The sequence below is a fragment of the Nuphar pumila genome, chromosome 14 (assembly GCF_984573655.1).
Source record: "Nuphar pumila chromosome 14, dmNupPumi1.hap1.1, whole genome shotgun sequence".
In the NCBI taxonomy this organism is placed as follows: Eukaryota; Viridiplantae; Streptophyta; class Magnoliopsida; order Nymphaeales; family Nymphaeaceae; genus Nuphar; species Nuphar pumila.
In genome coordinates this window covers 85,728,897-85,747,189 of record NC_143262.1, presented here as the reverse complement: position 1 = coordinate 85,747,189, position 18,293 = coordinate 85,728,897, and the positions used below count along the sequence as shown (strand labels likewise).

Sequence of the window (18,293 nt, the reverse complement as noted above, 5' to 3'; positions counted from 1 at the left end):
TCAAATTTTAGGGCTTTTTCTCTTATATCGTTTGAGCGTACCATTTTTTTTACCCAAAATATGTTAGAACTAACCTACCCTGTTTACCCGATTTTGACTAAACTTAGATCTAACCGAACCCACCTAAACCCCCAAATCTAACCTATGCCCACTGCATCAAATACCTGACCCGACCCGACCCTAACTCTAATTCTTGGTATGGGTGTGAAAAACATTGACTCGAATAATATTCGGATCGACTTGAACCTGACCCGAGCAATATATGGGACAGTTTGGGTCATGATTTTGGTCGGGTACTTGTCCCAACCCAACCCAAGTATTTTATATGTATTTTTAATAAAAATAAATTTCAAAAATCATGCAAGTCCTGGTATGGGATTTCATGAAAACCTGACAAAACCCGAACCCGAGGATTAGTTATTTGGGCAGGTTAGGGTATACCGTAATGGGTCGGGTACCCTACCTGTTGACAGCCCTACCTACAAGGAAGAAATTACATTCAATGGTTGAGTTTGAGAAGTATGTTTCTAACTTCATACTTCAGTCTCTCTATTTGCGCGACCCGAACCTTAGCTCAACAAGCCCTACCCAGCCACTTTGAGCCAGACCCAACGATTCTGTCATTTCCGAGAAAGAAAAAGTGTGTTTAGTCATTCTTCTTGGTCCCACATTAATTTCCCTGCGTAAGTGGTTCAGTTTTGATCCGAATGCTATCATTGTCCGATCCATGTTACCAAATGGGATAGTCTACATCTGAACCCGGTTTGGATAAAAAGACATATAGTCTGGCTAGCACTAGATAAATATTAAAAAGTTCGGATCCATGTCGAAAATGGACTAAACCGGTGTTTCACTTGCCCAATTGTACTGGATCTGGTAAGAAAGAGGTCCAGATTGTTCCCAGATCCAAGCTATTTTAACCAGACCCGATTTGCTCAAAACGGATACCATGTCGAGACTCGAGACAATCCCGACCGACCCATATCCAGGATAAGGCGGTTCCTCCTTTTATATAAACCACGCACTTCTCGTCTCTCCTTCCCCTTGCTTCTCGCCGTCTCTGCAGGCGATCGCCCGAAGCGCCTGATCTACCAGAGGTTGGTTTTTCGCCCTTCTCCTCTAGTTTCTCATACTTGTTTCTTCTCAAATCTCAGCTTATTATCTGTTTCATCGTTATGAGGTGTTCCTTTTTCTATCTAATGACAATTTTTCGGCTAGAAATTAGGGTTTGGATCTGGACAGTCTGATGATTCTTTTGTTGTTGTTCGGTCTGATTCTGTGGAGGTTCTTGTCTAGATGGCCCTCTCAGATCCTGTTTTTGGTGAAAACAAGAATTTGATTCGCGTTTTTTTCTGAGGTTTATGAATGGGAATTAGGGTTTTAGGTTCTTAAATGATAGGTTTTTGGATTCGATGTCTAATTCTTAACATATTTCTTTTTTTTTACGCTCTTGTGTATGTGTAGTTCATTTAGTACGTTATCGTTTCGGATTATTGTGGCGGCTTTTTGGCTATATTATTTACTTTTTGTTTTTTTCCTGATCGGCTTTGATTTGAGTGGTTTGTGTTTTCTACGGATGAAGCTATCCATTTCATCGTCCGTTTTATGGGAATTAGGGTTTATAACTGGAACATGGGGTTATTCCTCAGGAGAGATTTCATGTAAAACTTTGATATCGCGTGGATATGGTTTTTAGAATCTAGAAAAGAGCTTTTGATCTGTTATATGCTTCTCTTTCTCTCTCTTTATTTTTTCATTTTGCTGTAATTTCTGTGGTTAGGTTTTGGATGCTTATATCTTTTTTGTTTTTTACTTTTTTGATAAGTCAAGCTGGGGATGTCCCCGGGGACCCTGAGATAGGTTCAGCTCTACTGGTCTAGCTATCGTTTTATCCCGATTTTATTTGGCTATATTATTTACTTTATCAGTAACCTTTTTCTCCTTCATCTGTTTTGATTGGGTTGTTTCTGATTCTTGTGGATGGAACCATGGATGTGCAATGCTATTTGTGGAGATTAGGGTTCATGTGTGGAGTGAGCTCTCTTGCTATATGTGGAATTTTCTAGAACTCTTTTAGTGGTTAGTGAGATATATCAGATTTGGTTATCGTGCCATCTTATTTTTTTTATATTTACACGGAGAAACTACCCCCAGGATCAGAGACATCGCTGTCCTGGCAGCATAAAACTCCATGGGCTTAACCCTTGCCCCCATGCAGTTGCCACCCTTAGGCTTGCCCAAGGGGTGACACCCATGGGATTTGAACCTAGACTGCCTACCTAGTGGCCTAGCCCCCATCCCACTGTGCCAAACGTGCCATCTTATGAAAATCCATTTCTCGGTTTTATTTTTTCTTAGTCCTGGGAGTTTTCTTTTCAGCCAACAATACTTTAGATTTGATGAGGATAACAAATTTGATTTCTTTTAATTGTTTTTATCATTTTAAGTATGAAATTTAGAGTATTTGGTCGTTAGTAAATCTCTGATTTTGAATTTTAGCAATGATTTATTCTTTCACGTAACTGGCCCATGAAAGTGACATTACATGAATGGGATTGTGTTAAATCTGATAAATTTTTCTTGTATATGCATTGACTTGCTTAGCTCTTAACACAACATCTTTGTGAAGTTCACCTTGGATGTGTCCTTCTTTCTCATTCTATGGTTTGGTTACTAGTTGTAGTTTTCTGTACCCTTCTTGGGTTTACTCTTCGTAGTTAATCCATTGTGGGTTTATGCAGATTGAGATTTGTGTTTCAAAGGTTGAGGATTCTTTCGTTTTTTGTAAGGAAAGATGGAGACGTTAGATGCAGACATAGCTAGGCTTCAAGAAGAGAGGAGGAAGAAAGAGCAGGAACTTGCATCTCTTACTGAGGTCACTTTTGATGCTGATCTCTATGGCGGTGGGAATAGGTTTGAAGGGTATGTGCAATCTATCCCTGTTAATGAGGAAGACGAAGACCAGGATGCTATGGAGAGAGAAATTGCTAAGAAACTGCCATCTTACACTGCACCCAAGTCCATAATGAAGGAGATACCCCGAGGTGCTGGAGAAGATGATGATGGCTTTGGGTTTAAGAAACCACAGAGGATAACTGACCGAGAAGATGAGTATAGGCAGAGGAGGCTCAACAGAGTCATCTCGCCTGATCGTAATGACCCTTTTGCTGATAATACCCCCGACCCCAATAAGAGGAGCTATGCCGAGGTTATGAAGGAGGAGGTTCTCAAGAGAGAGAGGGAAGAAACTTTAAGAAGGATTGCAAAGAACAAACAAGAAGAAGAGGAAAGGAGAAACACAGAAAAGGAAACGGAGGCCTCTACAGTGAGTGCTCCAGCCCAAAAGAGGAGGAACAGATGGGATCAGTCTCAAGAATCAGACATCAACAAGAAAGCCAAAACATCTGATTGGGACTTGCCTGATTCTACCCCAGGAATCAGTCGTTGGGATGCAACGCCAACTCCTGGGAGGTTGGAAGCAGCAACACCATCTATTGCAAGGCGCAATCGGTGGGATGAGACTCCTACTCCTGGGCGCTTGGCAGACGCAGATGCCACACCTCTTGGTGGGGTTACTCCTGGTGCTACGCCAGCAGGTATGACATGGGATGCCACCCCTAAGCTTGGTGGGATGGCAACTCCAACACCCAAGCGACAGAGGTCTCGTTGGGATGAGACACCAGCAACCATGGGCAGTGCAACACCTATGACTGGTGCTGCAACACCCACTTCTGCATATACACCGGGTGTTACACCTGTTGGTGGTGTTGATCTTGCAACCCCTACTCCTGGAGCTATCAATTTGCGAGGTGCTCTAACTCCTGAGCAGTATAACTTACTTAGATGGGAGAAGGACATAGAAGAAAGGAACCGGCCATTAACAGATGAAGAATTGGATGCTATGTTTCCTCAAGAAGGTTACAAGATTTTAGAACCTCCAGCATCTTATGTGCCCATTAGAACTCCAGCAAGGAAGCTTCTTGCGACTCCTACTCCTCTTGGCACTCCTTTATATACTATTCCTGAGGAAAATCGTGGGCAGCAGTTTGATGTTCCTAAAGAAGCTCCTGGAGGTCTGCCTTTTATGAAACCAGAGGACTATCAACACTTTGGTGCACTTTTGAATGAGGAGGATGAGGAAGAGCTCTCACCAGAGGAGCAGAAAGAGCGAAAGATCATGAAACTACTGCTCAAGGTTAAGAATGGAACACCACCACAGAGGAAAACAGCACTGAGACAGTTGACAGACAAAGCTCGCGAATTTGGTGCAGGCCCCCTGTTCAATCGGATTCTACCATTGCTTATGTCACCCACCTTGGAAGATCAGGAGAGGCACCTTCTAGTTAAAGTTATAGATAGGGTTCTTTATAAATTGGATGAGCTGGTCCGTCCCTTTGTTCACAAAATCCTGGTGGTGATTGAGCCACTGTTGATTGACGAAGATTACTATGCACGTGTAGAGGGAAGAGAGATTATTTCGAACCTCAGTAAGGCTGCTGGTTTGGCCACCATGATTGCTGCAATGAGGCCTGATATTGATAATATTGATGAGTACGTTAGGAACACAACTGCAAGAGCATTTAGTGTTGTTGCATCAGCACTGGGAATCCCAGCGCTCCTCCCATTTCTGAAAGCTGTTTGTCAGAGTAAAAAGTCCTGGCAAGCTCGGCACACTGGAATTAAGATTGTGCAGCAGATTGCTATTCTGATGGGGTGTGCTGTCCTTCCACATCTTAGATCTTTGGTTGAAATCATAGAACATGGTCTCAATGATGAAAACCAAAAGGTGAGAACCATTACTGCTCTTTCACTTGCAGCTCTTGCTGAGGCAGCTGCACCATATGGAATTGAGAGTTTTGATTCTGTATTGAAACCTCTGTGGAAAGGTATTCGCTCCCATAGGGGCAAAGTTTTAGCCGCGTTTTTGAAGTCTATTGGATTTATCATTCCGCTTATGGATGCCATGTATGCAAGCTATTACACGAAGGAAGTGATGGTGATATTGATTCGTGAGTTCCAATCACCAGATGAAGAAATGAAGAAGATAGTGTTGAAAGTTGTCAAGCAGTGTGTCAGTACTGAGGGAGTGGAAGCGGATTACATTCGGACAGAAATATTGCCTGAGTTCTTCCGCAATTTCTGGGTTAGAAGGATGGCTCTGGATCGGAGAAACTACAGGCAGCTGGTGGACACCACAGTGGAAATAGCCAACAAAGTTGGTGTTTCCGATATAGTAGGTAGGATTGTTGAAGACTTGAAAGATGAAAGTGAGCCATACAGGCGAATGGTGATGGAAACCATAGAGAAGGTAGTTGCTAACCTTGGTGCTTCAGATATGGATGCACGCTTGGAAGAACTTCTTATAGATGGTATACTGTATGCTTTCCAAGAACAAACAAGTGATGATGCTAATGTCATGCTTAATGGGTTTGGTGCTGTGGTGAATGCCCTTGGGCAGAAGGTCAAACCTTATCTGCCACAGATATGTGGTACCATCAAGTGGCGCTTGAACAACAAGAGTGCAAAGGTCAGGCAGCAAGCTGCTGATCTTATTTCACGAATTGCTGTTGTTATGAAGCAGTGCCATGAAGAACAGCTGATGGGTCACTTGGGTGTTGTGCTTTATGAGTACTTGGGAGAAGAATATCCTGAAGTTCTTGGGTCGATACTGGGTGCGCTTAAGGCAATTGTCAATGTGATTGGTATGACAAAGATGACACCCCCTATCAAGGATCTGCTCCCTCGATTAACACCCATTTTGAAGAACAGGCACGAGAAGGTGCAGGAAAATTGTATTGACCTTGTTGGTAGGATTGCTGATCGTGGAGCTGAGTTTGTGCCAGCAAGAGAGTGGATGAGGATTTGTTTTGAGCTTCTTGAGATGTTGAAAGCCCATAAGAAGGGGATCAGGAGGGCGACTGTCAACACATTTGGATACATTGCAAAGGCAATTGGGCCACAGGATGTGTTGGCAACGCTTTTGAACAATCTAAAAGTTCAAGAGCGCCAGAATCGTGTTTGCACAACGGTTGCCATAGCTATAGTTGCAGAAACATGTTCTCCATTTACCGTTTTGCCTGCATTGATGAATGAGTACCGTGTCCCAGAGCTTAATGTGCAGAATGGTGTTCTTAAGTCTCTGTCTTTTCTCTTTGAGTACATAGGGGAGATGGGCAAGGACTATATATATGCTGTGACTCCACTTTTGGAGGATGCACTCATGGACAGGGATCTGGTCCACAGGCAGACTGCTGCTTCCGCTGTCAAGCATATGGCATTGGGTGTGGCTGGTTTAGGTTGCGAAGATGCGCTTGTACATCTCTTGAACTATGTGTGGCCCAACATATTCGAGACATCACCTCATGTGATAAATGCTGTAATGGAGGCGATTGAAGGCATGCGAGTAGCCTTGGGCCCAGCGGTTGTTCTGAATTATTGTCTTCAAGGGCTATTCCATCCAGCAAGGAAGGTGCGGGAAGTGTATTGGAAGATCTACAACTCCTTGTACATTGGGGCTCAGGACAGTCTTGTAGCAGCTTATCCAATCCTGGAAGACGAGGGCCATAACGTTTTCAGCAGACCTGAGCTGATGATGTGGATTTAGGTGTCTATGATGATAGTAGTTCCATCCTGTGTGTATCAGGGATGGTAGTTTGCTACCCTTGTTCCTGTGTAGCAGGTACTGTTAGTGATTGACATGTTTAACATCTTGTTTTGTGAATTTTACTATTGTATTATAGACATATATTGCATCCAAAATGATATGTGCTTCAACTTTTGCATGTGCAAGGTGGGAACAGTGATACGCCCATGGAGAACTTGGTTGTGAAAAGAGTAGTACTGCGAAATGTTAGGCAAGTGAAGTGTTTTTGTGGGAATCAAATTCACCTTCCTTTCTTGTATTTGAATTTTCCACATGTTAATGACCAAGCATTCTTGTTAAAATGGATTGCAACGCTTCCGCAAAGTAAGTTCAGTTAGCGAAGTTCCTCATCTAATTATTAGTTATGCAACTTCTGTGGTTTATATTTACCTCTTGTTTGTCTTTCTATATGTATTAGCAGCAGGATGCAATTGCTGCATGATGAGATCACCTGAAAGGGAGTTCTCTTTTAATTGTACTTATTGATTATCGTTTCTTGCGTGCTACCGGCACCTTTGTTCTTTTGTTGCTTTGTTTGAAGAACATGGGTCTACCAACAGTCAACGGGTAACCGTTTTATTTGATAATGCAGGCAGGGCCGAATTGGTTTGCTACGCTTGATGACGTATCTAGGTCATAGAACAAATTCTTCATGTAACAAGAATATTCTGCAATTCTGGGTGTCTTTTATGTGCAGGGCCGAATTGCTTTGGTACGCTTGATGGCGTATCTAGGTCAGAACAAATTCTTCATGGCACAAGAACTTTCTGCAATTCTCAGTGTCTTTTATGTCTGTGAAATGATATTCTCCCTTTGTTGGTATTTATGTTCCCTTTTATGTCTGGGAAATGATTTTCTCCCTTTGTTGGTATTGATATGTTCCTTCTTTGTGGGATATTTTATATGAGAAAATGGTCGTACTGCCCTTGTAAAATGACACTTTTCTCTAAATAGCTAGCAATTTGACAATTTCTTGCATATCCAAAATTTTGATTCTCGAATTTTTTAGGAGATTTTTACCCCTTTGCAAATATAGCATAACCATCACAACTCTTTATTTGTGAATCTCTAAAATGTGCGAACCTTCGGAAAAAAAAGTGTGAATATCCTTAAAATGTGTAAATGTCTCAAAAAAGGTGGTGTATTTGCGAATGTCTTTTTTGTCTGTGCAGCATTTTTTTTATCTTTAGCGATACTTTTGTAAACTGGGCTGGAGGTTTTTAGCTTTACATGTCTTGACATTCGCAACCATGATTTGTTAAGGTCTTCAAAATGTGTGAACCTTCTTTTCGTAAAAGCTTATATTGGGCACAGGCCCGAGAACGTTCACAAATGTGTTGACATTCTCAAATGTGGGAGTATTTATTAAAAAGAACTTTGCACATTTTGGAGACATTTACAATGATGAGTTGCGCTGGTCATATTATATTTGCGAATGTTTTCTTTTTTAAAAAGAGAAATGACATAAACAATATGACATTTACAAATATAGTATGACCTTTCAGAGATATTCACACATTTTTGTTTTTCGAATGTCTTATGTCATTACTTTTTAAGAGGATATTTGCAAATACCGTACTACTTTCCCAACTCATGGTTGTGAATATCTTCAAAATGTTCGAACCTTATTTTAGTAAGTACTCCTATATTTGTGAATGTTCTCTTGCTTGTGCCTCTTATGCGATTTTAATAAAATGAGGTTCGCACAGTTTGAGGACCTTTGCAACTCATGATTGTGAATGTTGTAGGGAGTTTGTGAATGTGTGCAAAGGGCCTCTACTTGGCATTTGCAAATGTGTTGTTAAATATAAAGAAACTTTAAGTTATGCTCGTAAAGCGTTGCCAAAGCTTTTAGTGATGCTTTAGAAGAGCAGCTAAAAGACTTTTGCCTTTTAGTGTGCGCATTGCATATTTTAGGGACACTCGTATTGTATTTATGAATGTAGCTTATGTTATTTTTTAACCTGACTTTGCAATTTTTTAATAGAGTTTGCACATTTTGGAGACATTTACAAGAGTTGAGAAGGTTATGCTATATTTGTGGAAGGGTAAAAATGTATTAAAAATCATGAATCAAAATTTTGGATATGCAGAAAACTTTCTTAAATTAAGTATTTTGAGAAATAAACATTTTGTAAGGACACTATGGTTATTTTTCATATATTATATCTTAGCTTTTGGAAAGAGAAACTTCCTTCATTTAAGAGGAGGTTTGTGTGTATATTTAAAATGTACCTAGGAAATATGACCTTATGGTTGGAGTCTCCCATCTGCCCCTTGAGGGGGAAGATAATCACGATGTTTCTCATAGTCCATACCTTCATCCCCAACCTCATTCATGGTCTAGTATTGTGGAGGGTTCTCCTTTTCATGGGTCATCTTTGAAGGCATCGATGGTTCCGTTTGGAGATTCGTATCGCTTAGAGATTACTGCTGCTCGTCTGCTTGTTATGATGAGATGACACCATTCAAATGGATGCTTTTGGCTAGATTTTCAAGGAAAAATTTTCAGAATACCAATTTGCTTTTCAATCTCTTCGTTCTTTATGAAAACTTGCGACGCTGACAAAGCTCATCTTCCTACATTAAAGATTGTTTTTTCATCAAAACAGAGAGGATATGGCCTGAGTTCTATGTAGACCATGAAAGATTGCAGGGCAATACCTGCCCATCAATGGGAGCCCATGATAGAGTTGAAATTGAAGGCGACAAATTGGGTGCCTCTCTAGATTTGATTACCTGGTTTGTCTATTGAATGTTGGACACAAGATGTGTTGGAAGGAATAGCACAGTTTTTGCAGGGTATGTTGCTTGAGATTGATGGTTACACTTGGGCTATGGAGTGAGGAGCCTTTGCTTGAATTTGTGTTGCGGGTTCATTAAACATAGTTTCAAAATTGTCGATTAAAATTGCAAATTTGAATTGTAGTACCTAAAAATTATTTATGAACAAAAGATTTGTTTTTGCTCGCAATGCAGCTTAATGAATCATTCTCTTGCAACTTGCTCATTGAGAGAGAAGGAAAGTCAATTTTCTAAGGAGTTGGCCCCTTGAGATGAATGGCGCCTAGTCAAGCTTCATCGGTGGGCCAAATCAGGCCCGTCTCAGAATCAACAGAATGCTCGTGCAAACCGCTTTGCGGTACCATCAGATGTTGAGAAAGAGGGTCTACCTCACCAAAAGGATCAAAATCCTTCTCAAAAGGAAACTCCTTTCTCAAGACCCAGTAAACCAAATGGATGTTGAATCTCCGCTAACAACTCGGGTTCCCTTGAACCAAACAGGTTCCAATGACAACCAGGAAGAAGTTGCTGCTCAACTTAAGGATGATTGGCAACAGGTAAAGCTTCACCATCGTCCAAAGGACTCTTAAGTTTGTTATCAATGGCTTCTGATGTCCAATCAGTTCGCTGCCCTTTCTGAAAATGGCAAAATTGTAAGTGAACTGAAGGACTCGGGTAACATGATACAATTCTCTACTCAGAAAGTTTGGACACACATGAATAAGAAGTCAAATAATTTTGTTTTGGATTGTATGACCCAATCAAGTCCACCATATTAGTGTTTTGACATGTTTATTATAATTTTATCCTTGGATTGGATCCAAATACCAAAAAAATGTTTAAAATTTAGGTAATTTGAGAAAAAAATAAGAATTGATATTTTTTTGATATATAAATGCTTTAGTCGATGTCTTATAGGATCTAATTATGAAAGTTTGTCAAAAAATTATGGATTTTAGCCTTGAATATGGATCTCAAATTAGATCCAAGTACCAAAAAATGTTGAAATTTTGTGTAATTTGAAAAAAATAAGAATTCATATTTTTTTATATAAAAATACAAAAATCATATATAAACTATAAATAAATAATAAAATCCTAAAATGAAAGATCATAAATCATAATAAACCAAAATATCCTTAACTACATGAAAAATAAACCATAAAATTAAATATAAAAATCCTTAATTCGAACTCTAATCAAAGAAAAACAGCCCTAATTAAATACAAAAGAACCTTAATTAAAAAAAATTATTCAAAGCCTTAATCAAAGAAAATAAAAAAAAATCTCTAATCAAACTAAATATCAAAAGCTCTAATTAAAGATATTTGATTCAAATCCCTAGTCAAATCAGATAAAAACCTTAATCAAACTAAATATAAGAAATCCTAATTAAAAAAAATTGATTCAACACCTTAATCAAAGAAATTTATTATTCAAAGCCCTAATCAAAGGGAGAGAGAGAGAGAAGAAGAGGAAGAGAAGGAAACAAGAGGGAGACTAGGGTGTCGTCACCAGCCTTTCGCTGCCCAACTGCTGCATAGGAGAGAGAGAGAGAGAATCAGAGGTATACCCCCTCCTTTGACATTTTCTTTAATATGTGTTCCCTCCGTCCCCATTCACAGCGTAACCGAGGGCGGTGGAATGGTGAATCACCATTCCATGGATGTGGTGGGCATGCATTTCACGCATCCACTACATCCATAGTTTGATGTCCTGTGCGATCAAACACATCCTAAGAGTAAGAAAATTGAATGGCTTACAACACAATTTCAACATTAAAAAAAACATACTTTTATGTTGAAACCATTTATCCCAAATTGCACTTCCCAATAAATGAACTATGTTGAATATATTCATGAGGTCAAATTGGCCAAACAAAGGTCGCAACTATGAGATTCAGTTAGAGAGTATTGTAGAGTGTAGCGGGCGGGCGCACACACACACACACACACATATATATATATATATATATATATATATATATATATATATATATATATATATATATATATATATATATATATATAATAGGGACTGTCCAACCAAAAGAAAGCTCAAAATCTACAACCAATGACGATCAGATGGCTCCCCTTCTCCAATGTTTGAGTTTTTCATCAATATGACCTTATATATTTGTTCTTTAGAATTTGTTTCGTACGAAACATGCTTTACAAGAAGACTTTGTGATACCTAGACACGTTTTTTGAAATGTGAAAAAATCAATGGCTCAAAAAGCATTTAAAACTTTACAATACAAAGTATTGTGGGCTATTGATATTTAGCACTTTAAAAAACGCATCTGAATATCAAAAATTCATAATTTAAAACATGTTGCTTACTAAAAGAATGATAAAAATCCAATATGTAAAGTTTGATCAATGAGAAACTCGATCATTAGCGAAGGAAAGCTGTCCATCATCATCTGTTGTAAATTTTAAAACTTCATTTGGTTGGAGGTCCCCCTTCCCGGTATATATTCTTTACTTCAGTTTAGTTTGTTGTAATGGCTGTGGTGGCACATCTGTTACTGTCTATGTTTCTAGGAGTTTGATGTCTTCCCACTTTATTTGTTTGGGAACTTGATAAAATGATTTATATATATTTTTATCTTTTCATGATTATCTTCTATTTATCCACAAAATGATACCAAATATTATGTTCCCACTAAAAACTTGTAGATTACATCCATAGGGTCGCCTGGACCAAAGAAAAGTAAAAAGCAAAATCTAACCTTTGGGTCATGTTTAACATATTCTATTTATTATTTTCATTTGTTAAAGTTTATTCAATTATGATGTTTTATATTATTTTTAAACCACCCTTATTTTCATGAATCGTGAATCATTGATTTTCACCGTCTAAAATAAAATTAAATCTTATAATGTATTAAACATGATAAAACCTTATAATATAATAAATAAATCATGCTAAACACACCTATCCTATATGATTAGATTTACCATTTGATGGTTACATCTATGTAAACATGAGTGTGCACCACCTTAAGATATCATGGTACAAAACCACCACACACATTTTATATATATATATATATATATATATGGTGTAGACCCACGCCACACCTCTTTCCCTCAGCCTTGCTTCTAAGCAAGGGCATAATACCCTTGACCTTTCTTATATGCAACATACATGGGAATGAAACCCTTACACCTGTCTAGTATCCAAGTCACCCTCTTGCTATGTCAAACCCCTTGGGGCATGAGTGGATACAAGTTTCATCTATGACCTTTTGATCATGATTTTTGGACATAAAAGTATGTTTTTTTGAGCCTCATATATCTGACATATACATCAGAAAAACATAATCCAAAGGTCAATGTCAACTTAACTTAAATAGATCACATCCAAAAGGCCAAAAATTAAAAAATATTAGATTTATTTACTAAGGGGTATATGTGTGTGTGTTGTTGGTAGTTGTTAACCTTCTTTTTAGATAACGGCCCAACAAATTGGGCTTTCAAAAGGGTTTTTTCATGTTTTTCTTAAATCTAACTGTACAAATGTATTCTATGTGCTTGATTCCTATAAAATCAAACATGAAATTTTAGAAAAATACCCTTTTAAAGTCTGGTATGCTGGCAGTAGGCAGCTACCATGCACACACATATAATAGCATGTATCGTCAAACGCAGGTCAGATGCTCTCCATGTATCTGTTGTATTTTTTTTGCCCAATTTTGCGCTTTAGCGGCGGTCGCGACCATTGCCAGAAGGCCCTTTTTATTAAAAAACCAGTTTTCTGCTGCTGATTACAAATGCCTTCTTTCTTTTTTTTTTTGCTTTTCATGAAACTAATTTTACATATGCGATCTACATGTTTTTCTTAGTGGAAATAAGCTCTTGGATCATCCCGTTATGGTATTTAGGAATATTTTTATAAGGATTTAAAAATCAATGACCTACAATGTACAATACTTTCATGAGTCATAAAAGTATACTTTTTCATCCAAAAAAACATGATTCAAAAGTTGATCATCACTATTCTGGACTCTTGAATCCATCTAAGAGGTCTAATTGGATCAAAACTACCAGAGCTATGGAGATCTAAAGGCGTTTTTCTCATAAATGTTTGTAACAATACATTACCCACTACAAGAAAGTAGGCATTTAATAACAAAAATATAACTGCAAAATGGAAAAAATTGTTGTTGAACCTAAACAGTTGTTCTTCGCCGGATGGCAACAGTAAGAAGGAACTTATACTGGGTAATTGTATTCTTCACCGAGACAGTTTGATAGATCAGGAAGGGAGACCGTAACCAAAGGAATGTCCAAAATCTATAGCGGATAGATGATAATTGACAATGTTTCTTTTCTAACGCTCGAGTTTTTCATCAATCAGACTTTACACATTGGATTTTTATCATTCATTTGGTGAGCAACATGTATTGGATTATGAAATTTTTATGTTTAGATGCATTTTTTAAAGCACTAAAAATCAACAGGCCCACAATAATTTGTATTGCAGGTTTAAATGCATTGGGTGCCGTCGATCTTTCATGTTTCAAAAAACATGTCTATATGTCGTAACGTCTTCGTGTAAAACATATTTCTTACTAAATTAATTATAAAGAACAAATATATGAGGTGAAATGCTCAAGGATTGAAGTTGGTTGTAGATTTTGGACCTTTTGGTTGAACAAGTCAAAGTGTATCTCCCCTAGCTTTCATAAGTTAACTACCAGGCTTTCTATAAATCTTTCAAAGCACCGAGCAGCAAAAGTTGTATTATCTATCACGGGTGCCTACCCGGACGACATGAATTTTCTCAAATAAATAAAAGAAGAGTTCTGTATCTTCGCACCTTAAGTCGACAACTACAAAAAAAATTACATTCTATTATCATCGAAACTACTTGCCTTGCTTTCCAGAGAGACTTTCCTTACTGAACTGAATGGTGCGAGCAGAAAGAGCTCTGTATCAGGTACTACCTATAGACTATAGTGGGGCTATAATGGTTCTCTATCTCCTGTCGGTTGTCTCGGTTCTCTTCCCTGAGCTATCTGCGGGCTAGCACTATCTTATCAATTCTGTCCTATCGAGTGATCACAGTGAAGGGAAAGGAAGCTAAACTTAAGACTGCGAGAACAAAATAGGGAGCTGACGCTACTTAGATTAGAAATATATATATATATATATATATATATATATATATATATATATATATATATATATATATATATGTTTTATACTGCTTTCAGAATCAAAATGAATTTTCTTTTCTTCCAGTGCTACTTTCTTTTAGCATTTATAACTTCTTAGAAACTGCACCCAGACACAAAAACCTGATCGTGCTGGCTCAGCATGCCATACCTAAGTCGTGCCGACAGTGTAAAACTCGAGGCTAGGATCCCTGCCATCGAGGCCTATGCTACACGCAGAGGAGCGACTTCCATGGAAATCAAACCTTACTGTCAGTCTAGCAACCAAGGCCCCAACCCCCTTGGGGCTTCTAGTGCGACATTAGTTGAAAATAAGCAGGTGTGTCAAGTGGTCTCCTTCTTTCTATATATCTTATTTACCTCCTTTCCCAACCACCAAACTTTCATCCCTATTCCCTTTAGGTCGAGCTTTTTTAAAAGCTTAACCTTAGTCCTCAAAAGCACTTAGAAGAGCCAACCACACTCCAAAGAGGAACCCACAAACATAGCCTTAGGATCTATATTGAATTGTATGCTCACCTTTTTACTACAATTACATCAACTTGAAACGGCAGCGAGCAAGCCAACCAGAAGGTAATCTAGCAAGAAAGCCTATTTTCAGATGGATCTTTTTTGTTTTTATTTAATACACGGGTTTTGGACTGAGCCATGAATGCACTTAAACAAGAGGTTGGACTAAAGCAAGCATACCACAAGGAAAGGACTGCAAAGAACAAGTCATATTAGCAATGGCATCCGGCAACAGGCTGTTGTTCTTTTGATCCTACATCATCTAATCCCAGTTTAGTTCATTCTGCTTTCGAAAAGCCAATGGAGTTTGATTTGTTCTTTCTTTCTACAAGTTGTTGCTTTTGTTCATTTTTCTTCTTAGCAATGGCTAGAAGCAACAGGGAAAGATCACTCTTAAGAGTAAGAGCAGCCCTTTCTATGGGAAGGTATAGGAGCAATGTCACACTTGCCCCTCCTTCCATTAGTCTTGAAGATTGGAGCAGGGAAAGAGTAATTGAAAAAAGGCTTGAAAGGGCTTACTAATAAAAAACATAAGGCATGGATGAAGGAGGTTACTAAGGAATGAAAGGAGTCTAGTTTATTCGAGGTGGGGTGTCCAAGAATAGAAGTATCCATATGTCGAAAATCATCTTCTTTGACGTAAGGAAGAAATCATTTGCTCACTTGCAACAAGTGGTTTTCCATTGATTCAAGCACAACCGATTCGTTGTCAAAGGACAAAGGAAAGAGTGGAAACAAAGCAAAGAAATTGGCTAAATTCTTACCGATGATATTGCCAGTTATTCCGACAACTTATGATATCACCCTCGGGTCACTCTTTAAATAGTGAAATCCATTCATTTAGGATAGCAAGGCTACGTGATCTTCTCTTCCCACAGCTGAATCTATACTAGTCTCTATTCAAACGCTTACTCTTGAACTGTGTTAATCTCGTTGTGGTTATTACATCAATCACCGATTTGCCTTTCAATCTCTTTGTTCCTTATGGAAACTTGCGACGCTGACAAAACTCATTTCCCTAAGATTGTTTTTCATAAAAAATGAATAATGCAGAGGATATGGCCTGAGCTCTATATGGAGGACCACGAAAGATTTCAGGGCAGGTTGCCTATCAATGGGAGCCCGTGATGAAAAATTGAAGGCAACAAATTATGTGCCTCTCTGGATTTGATTACCTGGTTTTTCTATTGAATGTTGGACACAAGATGTGTTCAAAGGAGTAACACAGTTTTTGCAGGGTACTCTGCTTGAGATTGATGGTTACACTCGGGCTATAGAGCGAGGAGCCTTTGCCTGAATTTGTGTTGCGGGTTCATTAGTTCCCAAGTAGTCGATTAAAATTGTGATTTTGAATTGTCATATCTTCTAGCAGGAGATTATTTATGGAACAAAAGATTTGTTTTTGTGCATAATGCAGCTTAACGAATCGTTCTCTTGCAACTTGCTCGTTGAGAGAGAAGGAAATTCAATTTTCCAAGGAGTTGGCCCCTCGAGATGAATGGCGCCAAGTCAAGCTTCATCGGCGAGCCAAACCGGGCCCATCTCAGAATCAGGAAGATGCTATCAAATGTTGGGGAAGAAGGTGTTCCTCCTGAAAAGGAACCAAATCCTTCTCAAAAGGAAACTGGCATTTCTCAAGACCTAGGTGACCAAATGGAGGTTGAATCTTTGCTAACAACTCAGGTTCCATTGAACCAAACAAGTTCCAATGACAACCAGGAAGAAGATGCTGCTCGACCTAAGGACGATTGGCAACATGTGAAGCATTACCATCATCCAAAGGCCCCTTAAGTTTGTGATCAATGGCTTTGGGCGTCCAATCAGTTCACTGCCCTTTCTGAAAATGGCAAAACTATAAGTGGACCGAAGGAATCTGGTAACATGATACAATTCTCTACTCAAAAAGTTTGGACACACATGAATAATGGGTCAAATAATTTTGGTTTAGATCGTACACCCCCACCAACTCCACCATATTAGTGTTTTGACATGTTTATTATGATTTTATCCTCGGATTGGATCAAAATACCAAAAAATGTTTAAAATTTAGGTAATTTGAGAAAAAAATAAGAATTGATATTTTTTGATATATAAATACTTTAGTCGGTATCTTAGTGGATCTAATTATGAAAGTTTGTCAAAAAATTATGGATTTTAGCCCTGAATATGAATCTAAAATAAGATCCAAGTACCATTTTTTTTAAAATTTTGGGTAATTTAAAAAAAAATAAGAATTCATATTTTTTATATACAAATGCAAAAACCATATATAAACTATAAATAAATCATAAAACCCTAAAATGAAAAATCATAAATCATAAATAAACCAAAAATACCCTAAACTACATAAAAAAAATAAACCATAAAATTAAATATAAAAAGCCTTAATTCAAACTCTAATCAAAGAAAAACAACCCTAATCAAATAAAAAAAACTCTAATTAAAAAGTTTTGATTCAAAGCCCTAATCAAAGAAAATAAAAAAATATCTAATCAATCTAAATATCAAAAGCTTTAATTAAAGATATTTGATTCAAATCTCTAATAAAAAAAACCCTAATCAAATCAGATAAAAACCTTAATCAAACTAAATATAAAAAAACTTAATTAAAAAAAATTGATTCAACATCTTAATCAAAGAAATTTATTATTCAAAGCCCTAATCAAAGAGAGAGAGAAGAAGAAGAGGAAGAGAAGGAAATAAGAGGGAGACTAAGGTGTCATCACCGGCCTTTAACTGCCCAACTGCTAAATAAGGGTGTGTGAGATAGAGAGAGAGAGAGAAAGAGAAAGTCAGCGGTAGACCCCCTCCTCCGATATTTTCTTTATTCTGTATTCCCACCGTCCCCATTCGCAGTGTAACCAAGGGGAGTGGAATGGTGAATCACCATCCCATGGATGTGGTGGACATGCATTTCATGCATCCATAGTTTGATGTCCTGTGCGATCAAACACATCCTTAGATTTAGAAAATTGAATGGCTTACAACACATAATTTCAACATTAAAAAATTCATACTTTTATGTGGAAACCATTTATCCCAAATTGCACTTCCCAGAACACACACATATATATATATATATATATAATGAAGACTGTCCAACCAAAGAAAAGTTCAAAATCTACAACCAATGATGATCGGACGGCTCCCCTTCTCCAATGTTCGAGTGTTT

The 18,293-nt window shown here is 38.0% G+C and overlaps 1 pseudogene across 4 annotated transcripts; it reads left to right on the top strand.

Moving 5' to 3' along the window:
- Positions 1–1,040: 1,040 nt before the first annotated feature.
- LOC149817221 (uncharacterized) lies at positions 1,041–7,029 on the top strand (annotated as a pseudogene). 4 transcript variants are annotated; one of them, XR_016427745.1, is made up of 3 exons: positions 1,041–1,097; positions 2,742–6,679; positions 6,801–7,029. The product of XR_016427745.1 is annotated as an uncharacterized LOC149817221, transcript variant X4 (transcript). The 4 variants fall into 4 exon arrangements; XR_016427744.1 differs by having other exon boundaries at positions 6,791–7,029; XR_016427742.1 differs by having other exon boundaries at positions 2,742–7,029.
- The last annotated feature ends 11,264 nt before the right edge of the window (positions 7,030–18,293 follow it).